Source organism: Nicotiana sylvestris, chromosome 9 (assembly GCF_000393655.2).
Source record: "Nicotiana sylvestris chromosome 9, ASM39365v2, whole genome shotgun sequence".
Classification (NCBI taxonomy): Eukaryota; Viridiplantae; Streptophyta; class Magnoliopsida; order Solanales; family Solanaceae; genus Nicotiana; species Nicotiana sylvestris.
In genome coordinates this window covers 166,413,695-166,430,846 of record NC_091065.1, presented here as the reverse complement: position 1 = coordinate 166,430,846, position 17,152 = coordinate 166,413,695, and positions in this window count along the sequence as shown.

Here is a 17,152-nt window from a genome sequence, read left to right as displayed (position 1 = left end):
TGTTATACAGGTGGGCGCCTAACTTCAATGCTTGAAATGTAAGGACTGAAATGTATTCCTCTGTTTTATGGGCGGGCTCCCAACTTCAACACTTGAAAGTAAAAACTGAATGTATGCCTCTGTTATTATGGGCGGGCTCCCAATTTCGATACTTGAAAGTAAAAACTGAATGTATGCCTCTGTTATTATGGGCGGGCTCCCAATTTCAACACCTGAAAGTAAAGACTGAAATGTATTCCTCTCGTTATACAGGTGGGCGCCTGGATTCAACAAAATGTATTCCTCTCGTTATACAGGTGGGCGCCTGGTTTTAGGAAAATGACTCCTTTTTTTCAAACGTTTTTTTTTTCTTTTCCCTTTTTTTTTGGTATCTTAGGAGAAAGATTCATCAGACTAAGATTTTGATCCTAGGAGAAGGTTCGTCAGACTAGGTTTTTCTTTTTGGTATCTTAGGAGAAAGATTCATCAGACTAAGATTTTGATCCTAGGAGAAGGTTCGTCAGACTAGGTCTCTATCTTAGGAGAAAATTCGTCAGACTAAGATTTTGATCCTAGGAGAAGGTTCATCAGACTAGGTCATTTTTTGTTTTTGGTTATCTTAGGAGAAAGATTCATCAGACTAAGATTTTGATCCTAGGAGAAGGTTCGTCAGACTAGGTCTCTATCTTAGGAGAAAAATTCGTCAGACTAAGATTTTGATCCTAGGAGAAGGTTCATCAGACTAGGTTTTTTTTTGTTTTTGGTTATCTTAGGAGAAAGATTCATCAGACTAAGATTTTGATCCTAGGAGAAGGTTCGTTAGACTAGGTCTCTATCTTAGGAGAAAAATTCGTCGGACTAAGATTTTGATCCTAGGAGAAGGTTCATCAGACTAGGTCTTTTCTTGTTTTTTTTCTTCAAAAACAACTTAGGAGGAAATGCATCTCCTATGGGTAAAACTTAACTTTGAGGAAGTGCGTCTCCTGTGGGTACAATAAACTTAGGAAGTGCGTCTCCTATGGGTACAATAAACTTAGGAAGTGTGTCTCCTATTGGGGATAACTGTTCTTAGGAAGTGCGTCTCCTACTGGGTGAAACTTTTTAGGAAGTGCGTCTCCTATTGGTACGATGGATCAAGGAAGTGCGTCTCCTATTGGTAAAACTTAACTTAGCAAGTGCGTCTCCTATCGGTGAAATCAACTTAGGAAGTGCGTCTCCTACTGGTGAAACTTTTTAGGAAGTGCGTCTCCTACTGGTACAATGGATTTAGGAAGTGCGTCTCCTATGGGTAAAAATAAATTTTAGGAGGAAATACATCTCCTATAGGTAAAGACGTGGAATGTATGCCTCTGTTATCTGGGCGGGCTCCCAATTTCAATACTTGAAATAAAAGACTGAATGTATGCCTCTGTTATCTGGGCGGGCTCCCAACTTCAACACTTGAAATAAAAAGACTGAATGTATGCCTCTATTATCTGGGCGGGCTCCCAATTTCAAAACTTAAAATAAAAGACTGAATGTATGCCTCTATTATCTGGGCGGGCTCCCAACTTCAACACTTAAAAGTAAAGACTGAAACCAACATATCCTATTTGAGGGCGGATGAACCCAACATATCCTATTTGAGGGCGGATGAACCCAACATATCCTATTTGAGGGCGGATGAACCCGACATATCCTATTTGAGGGCGGATGAACCCAACAGATCCTATTTGAGGGCGGATGAACCCGACATATCCTATTTGAGGGCGGATGAACCCAACATATCCTATTTGAGGGCGGATGAACCCGACAGATCCTATTTGAGGGCGGATGAACCCGACATATCCTATTTGAGGGCGGATGAACCCAACAGATCCTATTTGAGGGCGGATGAACCCAAATATCCTATTTGAGGGCGGATGAACCCAACATATCCTATTTGAGGGCGGATGAACCCAACATATCCTATTTGAGGGCGGATGAACCCGACATATCCTATTTGAGGGCGGATGAACCCAACATATCCTATTTGAGGGCGGATGAACCCAACATATCCTATTTGAGGGCGGATGAACCCGACATATCCTATTTGAGGGCGGATGAACCCGACATATCCTATTTGAGGGCGGATGAACCCAACATATCCTATTTGAGGGCGGATGAACCCGACAGATCCTATTTGAGGGCGGATGAACACAACAGATCCTATTTGAGGGCGGATGAACCCAAAATATCTTTAAGACTTGAAAATGTCTTACCTCGAATACTTGCTGGGGATTGGGATGAATTTTCCTTTTCTACCTTCCCCATTTTTATTATTATTCTTTTTTTTTAATTCCTTATTATTATTATTAGCTTCCTCCTTTGAAGTCTAACCGCTGAGGATACCGACTTTCCAACCTTGTGTTGGACCCCTCGCAACTGCTAGGGATAACACTGTTGAGGAATTATTTACTTACCTGTTGGGGGTAAAATGTTATCAGCTGGGGGTACCTGACTTCCAGAAAATTTTCTAAATGGAAGGAAAATTTTCTGCCCCAGTTTGATAATATCCCTTGTGGCATGCGTTTCTGCATCAATGCCATTTCCTTTACCTGTTTCAAATCAAACAAAATTTGTTAGTTTAAAACATGGTGGTTGGTTGTGATACTCCTACTGGGATGACTTTCCCTTTCTCCTTCCTTGCTCTGCATTCAACAACTTGTTGGGATGATATTATGTGCTGGGGATAATCCCTTCCTGCTGGGGGATATCCCTCTTCTTTTGTGGCATAGCTTGGAAACTGGCATTTTCCCCGACCTTTCAGTCTAGTATGGATTTCGCCAAATCATGCTCGCTGCTCTCCTTGCTCTGTTCATGGGCCTTGGCCTTTGAGGTTTATAACCTTGGTTTTGGCAAGGATATCTCTCTTGACGCTCGTCAATCCTTTTGTCAATTCCCTTTGCTGGGGATATCTTTTGACACTGGCCTCGCGTTTGTTCCCTGCTGACTATACCACTTGGATGTACTAGTCAGATCTCATTTTGGAAAGCTGATGGCCTATTTGAAGTCATTTCATACTTGTTCTGACCAGACAGACTCTATTGGGGATTTTTCTATGAAAGGAAAAAGATAAAAGGGAACAGAATAAAAAGACAAAGGAAAAAAACATGACTCTTTAACAAAAGAAACTATAAATAAAAACCCTATCAAATGCAGATACCGACTCTAATGGCCATGACATGCGTATGTGGCCTATCCTCTACCGTCAATCATCTTTCAAGATCTTCAATTGGCGATTCCCCATCTGATTCTCAATCTTATTCGACTTGTAGTGCCCGAAGGGTTTTCACTATCAAGTCTCTCTCATTTTTGGGTTTTTCTCTCAGCTTTCATCGCCTTATGGTGCCTGTGAAGGTTTCACCAATAAGACTCTCTCGTTTTATATCTCTCTCTAGCTGGGGATTTGGATTGTTGCTGGTATGACTCTTTCTGTTGGAGATTAGAGTCCTTTCTGCTGTGGAACAGAATGTTATGTTCGCCGGTAAGACTCTTCATTTGTCTGATTTGGCATTTTTGAAAACTGATCAGAAGGTCTTTCTTTGGACCGTAATGTGGGTTTTTGGATAGGGCTAAAAAAAGGGTATTAAACGCTCAAAAATGCATTAGTTTTGGGTTATTAGTGACAACCTTCAGAATTAGATTTATTTACAACGACTGCAACCTCTGCCCCAGTTTCTTGCTTGGGGATATCTTAATTGTTTTTTTTTTTCATTTTTCAAAACTATGACCGAGCCGTGAAGCGCCTACGTATCCTCTTTGAGGAATCAGGTCAAACGTAGTTCCCAATTCCTCTGTTTCATTTGACTTTCTTTTTTTTTATTTGTTATGAGTTTTCTTTTCTCTTTTTCTTTTCTCATTTCTCCTTTCTTTTTGTCGTTTTTTTTTCTTTCTCTTTTTTTTTCTTTTATTCTTCTTTTTCCGTTTTGTTATTTTCTTTTCTTTCTTTTCTCTTACCTGCCATGCTTGCGTATTCTATTCGTTGCTACTAATTCCGAACGAGGGGTATGAAAGAAAATAAATAAGACTCAAAAGGGGTAACGAATGATAAAGTGTTTGGGTAGCAGAACAAAATGCCTTCGTCATTCCAGTCTTCAAAATATGCCAAATGCAAACAACACGATTTAAATTTGTAGTCTCTTCTGATGGTGCTGGACTTGACAATTATATTCAACATCTGTTTGTTCATTTGTCACTTCTAAAGCACCGTTGGCGACACTCCCATTCTCATTATTATGAACGACCCTCATGCCAATTCGGCGAATCTTTGCCTTTTAACGGTTTTCTTTGTGTTTAACTTGCCCCAGTTCCACATGACTCGAGCTCTGTATGATCTCAACCGTTCTTATTTTTCTTTAACTGTTCTGATCACCTCTCCAGGGTTTGGATTAACTTTTAAGATTAGGCCCAAACTGGGTGCGCATGTTATGTCCCTAGAATCGGCATCGAACAAAAAATGGTAAAAGGACTAAACAAAAGATGACTGGAAATAATAAAAGACCGGACTTTGTATTAGACTACCGGTGAAATGGTTTAAATAACAAAACAAACAAAACAATCCAGAACAAAATCCTAAAAACAAACTGGACAAGACAACATCCGACTCATAACCCTAATAATCCGAACAACAGAAATGACAACAAAATGAGCCACCACAAGCTTCTCTCTTGCTGACCCAGGAACAAAACGTCCTCCCACTTTATCAAAATTGGCATTTTAGCCACTGAGCTTTGCATCAATACTGCCGAGACCATTACCAGCTTCAACCTCATCAACCTCCGTCGGCAAATTCTCGAGGAGGTTCGAGTGCTCCATGTCACTGTTATTAATCGCAACCCGCCCTTCTCGGATCATTTTCTCTACTTCCCTTCTCCAGCTATGACAGCTCTCAATGTTGTGCCCTATGACATTGGAGTGGTAGGCGCATCGTGCTGCCGGATCAAAGCTCCTTGCAAGCGGATTTATAGTACATGCGGGGAGTGGCTCAATCGAACCAGCATGCCTTAGCCTTTCAAACAGACTGGCATAAGATACCCCGATGGGGGCGAGAGCCTTTCCTCGTTTCAGCAACCTCTTCATTCTTGCATGTTGACAGGGCCGGAAACCTGATCCAGGTGGCTTTTGGTAGGCTTGTGTAGGTGGGTAGGCATTTTGTGGAGCCGGGTGCCTGGAAAGTGAAGTATGGCGGGGAAAGAAGTGGTGTTGGGGAGCGGAGAAGCATTGAGGAGTGATGGAGCTACTCGGGTAGCTGGGAAGGCTGCCATAAGTGGGTTGGGATGGAGAGTATGGGGGATCTTCCATTATGGTGTTGGGTGCTTGGGAAATGACCGAGCTCAAGAGACTTGGCGGTGGAGGGGGTGGTGCTTTTCCCGTTATCCATGCCTGATACATGTCTGCCACATGCTGTCTCAGCATTCTCACTTCTTCTACCAACCCGCTGTTCCGTTCGATCAATTGTTGTCGGTCATCAGTACCGACCCACTCGGTTCTGCGGTTCTGAGCCATTGTCCTTTGATTTTGCTTTGCAGGGAGGAGTTACCACAACCAACCACTTTCTATATATGGACACATCAAAGGGAAGCCATCACGTTAGTGTTAGGGCATTGGACAGACAATCATATATCAGAGATACAATGTACCTAAGCAGTTAGACAATTGTGCCCCCTGAAAATCTTCCACACTCTCTTTTATTTATTTATTACTATATTTTTTTATTTTTTATTTTAGTGGTGGTCGAATCTTATGGAGATTGCCTACGTATCACGTCCCTGCGTGAATCAGACCTTGCGTAGTTCGGACCAATAAAATAAACAATAATGAACATTTTTTCTTTTCACTTTCATATTAAAACGAACTGGGTTTCAAAGGATTTAAAGATGACCCGCAAACTTGAAAATCAAACAACCCGCATGTTCTAATCAAAAGATTGGTAGACTCAAAAACAAAATTCCAGCTCCCTTTCTCTGTTCGACAAATGCAACCAAATGGTTATTTTTTGCAAATGTGGCCCCTTCCAAATTTCACATGAATTTTGAGGCCGGGGAGGATTATTTATGACACTTTACAAACTTGTCCATTCTTTTACGAAAATAGCCTTTCGACAACTGAAAGATACTCTAAGGCTATTTCGGCAAGAACGGTTTAAGACGCGGCCGAAACTGGCTCGGCTTATTTTATTTTTTCATATTTTTTTGACTAAACATCCAAACGGCATTCACCCGACCGTTGACTCTTTGTTTTTTTTCAAATTATGATAAAAACCTTGTATTATAAACACGGCCTTTCGACGTCTCGGGGACGAAGCTTTTTAAGGCTGTGTGGGTCAACTGGACCAACAATCCTAATCATGACCCAAAGGTGGCTGTTTATGCAAAGTCAGCCTTCCGGCGTCCTTCGGGAACATTCGGCTATTTATGACAAAGCAGAATCACCTGGCTTATTTATGACTCTTTTCATCGTTTTTCAAATTAGGAAACTCAATATTGCAAACACGACCCTTCAACGTCTCGGGGACGAAGATTTTTAAGGCTGTGTGGGTCAACTGGACCAAATCTTAAAAATGACCCAAAGGTGGCTGTTTATGCAAAGTCAGCCTTCCGGCGTCCCTTTCGGGAACATTCGGCTATGTCTTGATAAAACAGCGTCACCTGACTTCTTTATGACAAAATTAAAATTTGACATATATTTTTTATTTATTTGTTTTTTGGCTATTTTAGCAAAAGGTGGGTTGGACATCACCCGACTTATTTATGACAAGATTAAAATTTTTGATTTTTAGCTATTTTAGCAAAAGGTGGGGTTGGACCCGATGAGGGTTGCCTACGTATCTCACATCCGGTGAGAATCAAACCCACGTAGTTCGGGCAAATGAACTATTTTTCGAGAAGACCCTTGCCAATTTTTTTTATTATTATTTTTTCACAACAATCAAATAAACTATTATTTTTCATTCATAACAAACAAACAAATTAGCGAAAAACACAAAACATTTTTTTTTAAAAAGGTGGGGTTGGACCCGATGAGGGTTGCCTACATATCTCACATCCGGTGAGGATCAATCCCACGTAGTTCGGGCAAATAAGAATAAGTAGGCAAATAATAATAAGCAGATGAACTAACTTTTTTTTGAATTTTCGTTTAAAAGAACTACTTTAAAAGAAGCAAGGAAATATTATTTTTTGATTGTTTTTCTTTTTAAAAGAAAGACTAATATTTTTTTTGAATTTTCGTTTTTTTTTATTCTAAAGAAAAGAAGAAAATATTTTTCGGAATTTTACTTTTAATATAAGAAATGCTTCTAAAATGTTTTTTTTTTGAATTTTGAATTTTCTTTTCAATTTTTGAAAGAAGAATCAAAATATTTTCGGATTTGTTTTTTTTATATATTATATATATATATATATATTTTTTTATTTTTTTTATTTTATTTTTTAAAGAAACAACTAGAAAGACTTTCTAAAGAAGTCAATAATGGAAAATATTTTTGGATTATTTGTTTTGAAAATTGGGATTCTAAAAACTTTTGGTAAGACAAATGTTCTTGCAACAGATAAAGATATATATATACATATTTTGGAAATAAAGAAAAACTTTTTGGATTATATATATATATATATATATATATATATATATATATATATATATATATATATATATATATATATATATTTGCAACAAATAGTAAAACTACTTTCAACGCCCAACTCTTTTTATTTTATTATTCTATTTTTATTTTGACATTTTCATAAACAGATAAATAAATAAAAACCCATTTTAAAACAAAACCCTTTTTTTTATTTTCATTTTTATGGCAAAACAAACTATTTTCTTTTCTATATTTTTTAAAAACAAGACAGAACAATGATGATTTTTTCTCTATTTTTCCTTTGCTTTTAATATAACAAACTAATAAGACATTTTTTCATTTTCAAAAATTTCGGCAGAGTTTCGACTCTACTCGGACTTCTATGCTGTTATTTTCTCCTTTTTTCACGATTTTCTTATATGTGGAAAATGATGACAACATACAAAATCTTTTGAATTTTCATGCTTTGTTTTTATTTGTATTTTTATTTTTTTATATTTATTATTTCTTTCAAAAATGTGGCATGGGAGACATAATGATTTTCAAGACTTCTTGGATTCCGCAAATGCTCCCCATGCGCTTTTCCCAACATATGAAGCGTGGGGGACATATGGGAATTCCAAGACTTCTTGGATTCCACAAATGTTCCCCATGTGCTTTCCCAAAAAGCAAGCGTGGGGGACATAGGGAATTCCAAGGCTTCTTGGATTCCACAAATGTTCCCCATGCTTTGATTAAAATAACATCATGCTGGAAATGACCAAATGACCCATACGCCCTTGACTAAATACAACATGTAGCACATAGGATGCCGAAAGATTGTCTATTATTTTCAGGTTGCTTGTCCTAGACGGACCCAACCCCTATGTTGAGTCCCCTAAGTCAAATGCACATGATGCAAATAAACGTTCCTACTAGGGATCCGGCATGTGGCTTTGTTATACTAGGTTCAAAAACCTGGGTCGGTGTTCTAGACAGTGTACCCGAGCGGACAACTCGAGCTGAGGAAGGAGCTCCTTTCCGGGAACCAAAAGGCCAGCCGGCTTAGAAACTTTCCGAGCCTCTTTTATTTAGGGTATGACACTAACAGAATAGGGAGTCTCAACCAGTAAGCACATCCCCGGAGGTAAGAAGAGAAAGGTTTCGGCACAGTTTATATACAGTTCAAATAATATCAAAGCGGTAAAAGCAGCATTTAGCACATTAGGCTCAAAACATGTAATAATTAGATAATAAATAAAGCCAAATAATAACAATTATTCTAAGCTCGAATTCTTAACCCTGAACCAGTGGTTCTGGGTGTATCATCCCCAGCAGAGTCGCCAGAGCTGTCACACCTCCTTTTTCCGCACCCGCGGGGGCGCAGGGGAGTTTTTTTCCAATTAAAGGACAATCGAGACGGGATTGGTTTAATTATTTCAGAGTCGCCACTTGGGAGATTTAGGGTGTCCCAAGTCACCAATTTTAATCCCGAATCGAGGAAAAGAATGACTCTATATTACAGTCTGCGTACCAGAAATCTGGATAAGGAATTCTGTTAACCCGGGAGAAGGTGTTAGGCATTCCCGAGTTCCGTGGTTCTAGCACGGTCGCTCAACTGTTATATTCGGCTTATTTATCTGATTTTTAATACAATTATGAACCATGTGCAAATTTTATCTTTTACCGCTTTATTATCATTATTTTTTAGGAATGTGAACATCGCTTAAAACATATCTTTGGACTGTGTCACATGAAATGCACCCACAATCCGAAACATATTTTATTTGATGTTTTAGGATTTGGATTTGGGTCGCATGAAATGCACACCCGAGTTTAAGAAAGTAATTATTAAACACGTGCCTAAAGAGACTATCGTGTTATTATTTTGGGAAGGCCACGAAATTCGCTAAGCGGCCCTCCTGTATTCTAAGTAAATTTAAAACAAGTATTTACTGAGGGCCCCGCAATTTGCATTTTTTGTTTGTCGAGGCTCGTCCCATTTATTATTTTAAAAATGAATTTGCAACGTCATGGAAATGCATCTCAGACCACGTCACAGTCAATGTACCCGTGATTAGAGACACATTTCGATTTTTGTTGAGATTTGGATTTGGGTCACATAAATGTGCACCCGAGTTTAGGGAGATAACATTATTAAAGGCGCGCCTAAAGCAACTAGCGCATTATTATTTTTGGGGTAGGGCCGTGGAATTTGCTAAACGGCCCGTCCCGGAATCTAAGTATCTAATATATACATTTGGAGGGCCCCGCGGCTTGTGCATTTTTTCTTTTTTTTTCTTTTTTTTTTTGCGAGGCTCGTCTCATTTTTACTATTTAAGGGCAAACTTAAAACAACTACGATTTCCTACTAGTGAAGCCATCCGAGATTAAACAAAAAAAAACAACGATTCTAACAGGTAATAATATCCATGGTAAAAATGAAAAATAGAATAACCTCGTTCATATGCTCACATTTACTTTAAGCATGCAGTAACTAAACATAAAATACCATTTTTAACACAACAACAAAAATTGCATTGTTGACATTCATAAATATCGAATATTTTCATTTATTGCCTTGAACCATAATATGCAAAATGAATGAAATGAAACAAAGGACGAAGAACACCAACCTTCGAACCTCGACAATCCTAGAACGACGAACAGTGCTTCCTACGGAACTCGAACCGGACCTCACTCGACGAGGAATAATGATGAAACCTCGGCCAAGCACCTCGACGTATCGGACCTCGACGACCCAAAGTCGACCTCGACGGAAAACAGAAAACTCGGCAAGGCGGGATCGCGGCAACCCACAACTGCTCGCGAAAGACGGAACGACGTCGACAGCAGTAAAGTCGATGCGGGGGGGGGGGGGGGGGGGGGCTACTGACGGACCTGTTTGGTGGTGTACGCCGGTGGTTTTGGACGATGCTGGGTAGCAGGTGGTCGTGGGCTGCTGTTTGACGGACGTGCTGAAAACGAACAGCAATGACAATGGCTGCTGCTCGACCAACGTAGCAATGGGGTCTACGATGAAACTAGGAGGAGGAGGGATGGTCGTGAGCTGGTGTTTGGACGGTGTCAAGGGGGCAGTGACGATGCAGCGAGCAGCAGCTCGACGGAGCTGGTACGTGGGGGCTGCCGGTGGTTTTGGACGCGAAGGTTTTGTTGGTGGTTTTGGACGTGAGGCTGGGGGAAGGTGACGAGCAGTATACACCGGGTTTAATGGAGGGACGCCGGACTGGTTTGACGGAGCTGGGCAAGTAGTTTGGACGGTGGTCGATGGTGAGGCTGGTAACTGGAGGTGGAAGCAGTTGCGACGGGAGGGGTGCCGGGGAAGGTGTTGCGACTGAGTTTTAGCTACGACGGGAGGGGTGCCGCTGACGGGGGTTGCTGGTTGGAGGTATGGGATGGTTATGGCGGTTGACGGAGAGGGGTCGGTCGCTGCGAGGAGGAGGGTGGTTGTTTGACGATGGCTTTAGGGTTTCTGCTTCTTCTTCTTTAAGAAGAAGAAGCATGAACAGTCTTTTTCCCCAAAAAATTCCAAGTCCTCCCTCCTTTAATGTTTTGTCCGTGTATTTGATCCCTTTGGCCAAGAAAAATGAGCCCCACGCGTGGTGGGGTTCAAGGTTTGTGTCCCCCAAGCGTGGTGGGGTTCCCCATGTGTCCTGGACACGGTTTATTATGGGCTAGGTCCGAAAATTAGGCCTAAAACTGGGTAGTTTGAACCCGAATATTATTCTTTTGCCCGGACCCGAGAAATAGGAAAACGTTGCTTAACTAGTCCTATGTAAGCAAAATAACTATCAAAAATAAGACTAGTATTCAAACAAAACTATATATTTTTTAAATATTTTTTCAAGATTTAAAATAGCTACAAAATATTAATAAAACTATTTTTGTAATTTTCGTTTTTTAAATATTAAGATAAAATATGAAGTAATGTTTTTTTGTATTTTTCAAAGTTAAAATGACTATAGAATATTAATAAAACTATATTGTTTTTGTAATTTTCGTTCTTTAATAAAGACAAAAATATGAAGTAATATTTTTTGTATTTTTCAAAATTATAATGACTATAAAACCTTAATAGAACTATATTTTATTTTATTTTTTTTGTAATTTTCGAAATTATATAAAGTACAAAAATAAAGTGCAATTTTTGTATTTTTCAAGTTTATGAGAGATACATAAACTAAAATTTATATATATATATTTTTTTGAAATTTTCTTTTTGCAACGAAATAAAGTAAAAATAGTTAAAATAGCTATATTAGACCCAATTTCACATATTCACGCTAAAAATGTGAAAATTCTCGGGGAGGGTCAAAAATCACGTGCTTACAACGATCAAATAAGGAAGATCGAGAAACCACACAAGCTAGAACATAACTAGGCTCCGAAAGATCCAATCTCACAAACTGACTGGCTAAGGCCTGAACATCTATCGCCATAGGCCTCTCCGATGCTGGTAAATAAGCCAAACTCCCCAAACTCTCTGCCCGGCGACTCAAGGCATCAACCACCACATTGGCCTTGCCCGGGTGATACAAAATGGTGATATCATAGTTGTTCAGCAAATATAACCATCTCCTCTGGCACAAATTTAGATCCTTTTTCTTGAACAGGTGCTGCAAGCTCCGATGATCAGTATAAATCTCACAGGGGACACTGTACAAATAATGACGCCAGATCTTCAGGGCATGAACAATGGCAGTCAACTCTAGATCATGGATATGGTAATTCTTCTCATGTACCTTCACCTGTCTGGACGCGTAGGCAATCACCCTACTGCCCTGCATCAAAACCGCTCCAAGGCCTATCCTCGAGGATTTACAATAGTCGGTGTAAGACCCTGAACCTACAGGGAATTTCAAAACTGGGGCTGTAGTCAAAGCTGTCTTGACCTTCTGAAAGCTTGCCTCACACTCTTCCGTCCACTGGAACGGAGCACCCTTCTGGGTCAGTCTGGTCATAGGGGCTGCAATCAATGAAAACCCCTCAACAAAACAACGGTAGTGACCTGCCAAACCAAGGAAACTGCGGATCTCTGTAGCTGAGGATGGTCTGGGCCAACTCTGCACGGCCTCTACGTTCTTCGGATCCACCTGAATACCCTCACTCGATACCACGTGGCCTAAGAATGCCACGGAATCCAACCAAAACTCACATTTCGAGAACTTAGCATATAACTTCTTCTCTCTCAGAGTCTGAAGCACAGTCCTCAGGTGCTGCTCATGATCTTCCCAACTCCGGGAATACACCAGAATATCATCAATAAAGATAATGACGAATGAGACAAGATATGGCCGGAACACACTGTGCATCAAATGCATAAAGGCTGCTGGGGCATTGATCAGCCTAAATGACATGACAAGGAACTCCTAATGACCATACCGAATCTTGAAAGCAGTCTTCGGGATATCTGGCTCTGGAATCTTCAACTAATGGTAACCTGAGCTCAAGTCAATCTTAGAAAACACCCGTGTACCCTGAAGCTGGTCAAAAAGATCATCAATGCGAGGAAAAGGATAACGGTTCTTCACTGTAACCTTGTTCAATTGGCGATAATCAATACACATACGCATAGAACCATCCTTTTTCTTCACAAACAAGACAGGAGCACCCCAAGGTGATATACTAGGCCGAATAAAACAATTATCAAGCAATTCTTGTAGCTAATCCTTTAACTCATTCAACTCAGGATGAGCCATACGATACGGAGGAATAGAAATGGGCTAAGTGCCTGGCAATAGATCAATGCCAAAATCAATATCTCTATCATGAAGCATGCCCGGAAGATCAGCTAGAAACAAATTAGAAAAATCCCGTACTGTTGGGACTGAATCAACTGAAGGGGTATCAATACTGACATCTCTCACATAAGCTAAATACGCGTCACATCCCTTCTCAACCATACACTGAGCTTTAAGGAAAGAAATAACTCTACTGAGAGTGTGATCTAAAGTACCCCTCCACTCAACACGTGGTACACCTGGCATAGCCAGCGTCGCGGTTTTGGCGGGACAATGAAGAATAGCAAAATGGGGCGACAACCAGTCCATGCCCAAGATAATATCAAAATCTACCATGCTGAACAACAATAAATCGACTCTGGTCTCAAAACCACTAAGAGCAACCAAACACGACCGATAAATGCGGTGTACAATAAGAGAATCTCCTACAGGAGTAGAAACATAAATAGGGGAACTCAAAGAATCTCGAGGTATACCCAAATGCAAAGAGAAATAAGAAGACACATAAGAGTAAGTGGAGCCTGGATCGAATAGAACCGATGCATCTCTGTGACAAACCAGTATAATACCTGTGATGACAGAATCGGAGGCAACAACCTTAGTACGGGCAGGAAGGGCATAGTATCGGGCCTGACCTCCCCCTATAGGGAGACCTCTACCTCCCCGACCTCCACTTCTGGATGGCTGAGCAGGTGGGGTAGCAACTAGAGCTGTAACCATAGCCTGAAAACTCTGCGGGGGCTGTGGCTGAGAAGTCTGTGGAGGCGCACTCCTCCCAAGTCTAGGGCAATCACTCACCACATGGCGTGTGTCACCATACTCAAAACAAGATCTGGGAGGTCGTGGTGGCTATGATTGGCTCGGTCCAGGTCTGCTAGACTGACCTTTGAAAGCACCCCGCGCAAGAGATGCGCTAGATACCTGAGGTGCATAATAAGGCTCCTGAGGTCTAGGAGGAGCTGAAATACCACTGGTTGCTGGAAGAGCTGAATGAACAGGGTAACTCATATAACCCCTACCATGACGGCCTGCAGTTGGGGGCACGAGCACTAGAATAATGGCCCGACTCTCGAGACCTCTTGGCCTCCCTCTCCTCTCTCTCCCTAGCATGCATATCCTCAATCCTCCTAGCAATGCTCACCACGTGCTGATAAGAAATATCCATCTCCAACTCATGAGCCATGCTAGACCTGATGCTGGGAATAAGGCCCTCGATAAATTGGCGAACCCTCTCATGAACAATAGAAACCAAGGTTGGGTCATGTCTAGCCAAGCTAGTGTAATGGATAGCATATTCTGAGATAGTCATGGCACCCTGGAGCAAGTGCTCAAACTCTGCACGCCATGCGTCCCTGAGGCTCTGAGGAACATAATCTCTCAAGAACAGATCTAAAAACTGAGTCCAAGTCAGTGAAGTAGTCTCATCTGGACTGTCTAACTCATAGGTGTGCCACCACTCATAGGCGGCTCCTCGAAGCTGGAAAGTTTGAAGGAAACCCCGCTCGATCCTGATATATCCATGGTGCGGAGAATACGATAACACTCATCTAGAAATTCCAGAGCATCATCCGATGCTAGACCACTGAATAAATGAGGCTTGTACTTCTTGAACCTCTCAAGCCTCAGCTGCTCGTCCTCAGAAACCGTTGCCCTGTCATCGGGCTGATCTCGAACTACAGGTTGTACAGGAATAATCTCAGGGACTTGCTTAACATGCACTCGCTGCTCAGGAGTGCGGTCTGCGGGAGTCTGTGCTCCTTCCTCGGGCTAAGACGTAGTTGTAGCAAGGGGAAGCAACCCTGCCTTAGCCAAAGTGGTGTACATGCTCATGAACTGTGCCAGAGTCTCCTGAAGTGCTGGAGTAGTAGTAGCAGTAGGCGTATCAGGTCGCTGGACTCCGGCTGGAACTGCTGGTGGTACCTCGGTGGCAGCTCACACAGGTGCTCTACTGCACCACGTGTGCGTCCTCGGCCTCTACCCCGGCCCCGGCCTCTGATGGCTGCAGTAGGGGAGCGCGGGTGCCTGATCATCTCGGGTAGCGCATGTCCTCACCATCTATGAGAGAATAGAAGACAAAATTTAGAATTGTGCCATCAAATCTCGCATGACAAGGAAATCAAATGAAGTGGAATTTTCCTAACAGCTACATAGCCTCTCGTAGATAAGTACAGACGTCTCCGTACCGATCAGTGAAACTCTAATAAACCGGCTTGTGATTTATAACTCCTATGAACCTAGAGTTTTGATACCAACTTGTCACGACCTCGGTTCTCCCTCCATTAACCATCGTGATGGTACCTAGTCTCTACGACTAGGTAAGCCTAAATTGTAGAAGAAAACAAAATTTGCAAAAGTAAAACAATTTAAAATAGTAATAAAGTAATAACAGTGTTTAAATGTGCCGCTCGGCATACACCATATTTAATTCTCAATACCAAAACATAAATCCAAGACCCAAAAATCCATGAATCACAAGCTAAGAAGTACTACATGTCTTTAACTCCGGAATGTCTAAATAGAACAGAAAAAAATACAGAAGGGCTAAATACTAAAAAGCAGGAATAGAAAGGGACTCCTCGGTCTGCGGACGCGATAGATATACCTCGAATTCTTTGCAGAGCGCCTCGCCTCAAGGATAGTGAGTCAGAGCAGAGGTACTTGGATCTCCACATGAAAAACATGCACAGAAAGGGCATGAGTACACCACAGCAGTACTCAGTAAGTGTCAAGCCTAACCTCGGTCGGGTAGTGACGAAGAAGGTCAGGGCCCTACTGAGATTAAATAAATATAAAGATAACCGAATAAGATAAGAAGTACAATTGAGAATGTACAGTAAAAATCTATATAGGATAATAAAGGTAAAATAACAGAAACAGAGATAAAGGCAAAGCACAAGGAAGTACTACTCATAACAAAGATGGTAACCGGGGATCTCTTGGTATCCCGAGGATCTCTTGGTATCCTCTATATATACATAGGGATCTCTTGGTATCCTCAATATATGCTAGGGATCTCTTGGTATCCCGAGGATCTCTTGGTATCCTCAATATACGTGCCAAGGATCTCTTGGTATCCCGTACCTCAGTCCAGATTATAAATACGTACAGCGGATCTCCCGGGATACCGTCTCGTAGTCCCAAATTAAAAACACACAGCAACAACACAAGAATACTCAATAAATGCTAAGTTTCGTACTAAGTAAACAGATAATTCTAGCCTAACATACTTCACGTAATGCAATTAAGGCAGTTTAAGCAAATAGGCAATTAAGTCAACTAAACATGCTTTTCTAAACTAACAATAGGCTAAATTCACAAGTAGAATAAAACAGGAGAAATGAACTCAATTTAAATACTTAAAGAAAAACTGAATTTTCAACAATTAGCTCAAGTACGCACTCGTCACCTCATGTACGAGGCATTTCAATCATCAAATATATCATATCCTAAGGGGAAGGTCCCCTACACAAGGTTAGGCAAACCACTTACCTCGAACCGGCTCAAAATCAACCCGAAACCACGCTCTTGCCACGAGTACTCGACTCCAAATGGCCCAAATCTATTCAATTCAATTGCATAATGTAAATAACACTTCAATTAACTGATTTTACAATTAAATTCTAAGCTAATACGCAAAATTATGTAAAATGACCAAAACGCCCCTCGGGCCCACATCTCAGATTCGGGTAAAATTTATATTTCCAGAAACCTCGCACTCTCACGAGTTTAGTCATATCAAAAGTTCCAAAACCGGACCTCAATTTGTCCCTCAAATCATCACTCAAAGGTCTCCAATTATACAAGCCCTAGCCTCCCAATTACCACT